This window comes from Crinia signifera, unplaced genomic scaffold, assembly GCF_055691185.1.
Source record: "Crinia signifera unplaced genomic scaffold, ASM5569118v1 HAP2_SCAFFOLD_74, whole genome shotgun sequence".
NCBI lineage: Eukaryota > Metazoa > Chordata > Amphibia > Anura > Myobatrachidae > Crinia > Crinia signifera.
This window is the reverse complement of record NW_028142643.1, coordinates 744517-746347: the sequence shown is the minus strand read 5'-3', so window position 1 is coordinate 746347 and position 1831 is coordinate 744517. Positions and strand designations below refer to the sequence as shown.

Genomic DNA, 1831 nt, shown 5'->3' with positions numbered 1-1831 from the left:
AGAATTCTACAGGCGAGATCTCTGTCACTACACAACCAAACATGTTTTATTTGAAACTTAAAAGAGGTGTACATCAGTGTGTGAAACCAAGCAGGAATCTCAGGATCTACTAAATGTGGAAACCTTTCTTTGGTTTTATAGATTGAAGGGCAATCCTTGCCTTGCCATGATGCCATAACACTGTAAAAAAGCCTAGCTATCTGAGTCAATAGCGAATAAGACTCCAAATCTAAGAGTCATTTGCTTTGAGCACAACATTGGGTGGTGTTTATTCCCTTTTCAGATCCATGCCTCCCTCATGGCAGGCGAGAATTCTACCACTAAACCACAAGATTCTACCACTAAATCATTGTATGTTGAATTCTATACCTGCACCACCAAAATGCAAAGAGCCAGGCACTCTTTAACAAAATATATCGCTGTTTCAGGTGTACATCAGTGGGTGAAATCATGCAGGAATATCAGGATCTACTGAATGTGGAAACTTTGCTTTGGTTTAATAGTGTAGATTGAAGATCAAGCCTTGCCTTGCCTCGATGCCACAACACTGTAACATAGCCTGGCCAGCTTAGTCAATAGAAATAAAACTCCCAAGCTAAGAGTCATATGCTTTCAGTACAAGATTTGTTTGGTGTTTATTCCCTTTTCAGATCCAGACCTCTCTCTTGGCAGGTGGGAATTCTACCACTAAACCACAAGATTCTAAGACTAATTTATTGTATGTGGAATTCTATACCTGCACCACCAAAATGCAAAGAGCCAGCCACTCTTTAACAAAATATACCATAATTTCAGTAAAACTTGAGAACTGCATTGGCCGGGAATCGAACCCGGGCCTCCCGCGTGGCAGGCGAGAATTCTACCACTGAACAACCAATGCTTCACATTTTGCTTCATGGTTACTTACACATTTTTATCAATGTGTGAAACCAAGCATGAATCTCAGTGTACTGAATGTGGTAGCCTAGATCTACTTAAATAGCTTGTAGGGCACTCCTTGGCTTGAGTGGCCTTTTTGTCACACCACAGTAACCAAGCCTGGCTAGCTCAGTCGGTAGAGCCTGAGACTCTTAATCTCAGGGTTGTGGGTTCGAGCCCCATGTTGGGCGTTGTTTTTTCCCAGAATTCTACAGGCGAGATCTCTGTCACTACACAACCAAACGTGTTTTATTTGAAACTTAAAAGAGGTGTACATCAGTGTGTGAAACAAAGCAGGAATCTCAGGATCTGCTAAATGTGGAAACCTTTCTTTGGTTTTATAGATTGAAGGGCAATCCTTGCCTTGCCATGATGCCATAACACTGTAAAAAAGCCTAGCTATCTGAGTCAATAGAGAATAAGACTCCAAATCTAAGAGTCATTTGCTTTGAGCACAACATTGGGTGGTGTTTATTCCCTTTTCAGATCCATGCCTCCCTCATTGCAGGCGAGAATTCTACCACTAAACCACAAGATTCTACCACTAAATCATTGTATGTTGAATTCTATACCTGCACCACCAAAATGCAAAGAGCCAGGCACTCTTTAACAAAATATATCGCTGTTTCATGTGTACATCAGTGGGTGAAACCATGCAGGAATATCAGGATCTACTGAATGTGGAAACTTTGCTTTGGTTTAATAGTGTAGATTGAAGGACAAGCCTTGCCTTGCCTTGATGCCACAACACTGTAACAAAGCCTGGCCAGCTTAGTCAATAGAAATAAAACTCCCAAGCTAAGAGTCATATGCTTTCAGTACAACATTTGTTTGGTGTTTATTCCCTTTTTAGATTCAGACCTCTCTCTTGGCAGGTGGGAATTCTACCACTAAACCACAAGATTCTACCACT

The 1831-nt window shown here is 41.2% G+C and overlaps 1 non-coding gene across 1 annotated transcript; it reads right to left on the bottom strand.

Annotated features, from left to right (window-relative positions):
• Nucleotides 1–809: 809 nt before the first annotated feature.
• Nucleotides 810–880, bottom strand: TRNAG-GCC (transfer RNA glycine (anticodon GCC)). Its single transcript has one exon. It is a non-coding gene; the product is annotated as a tRNA-Gly (tRNA).
• Nucleotides 881–1831: the final 951 nt, after the last annotated feature.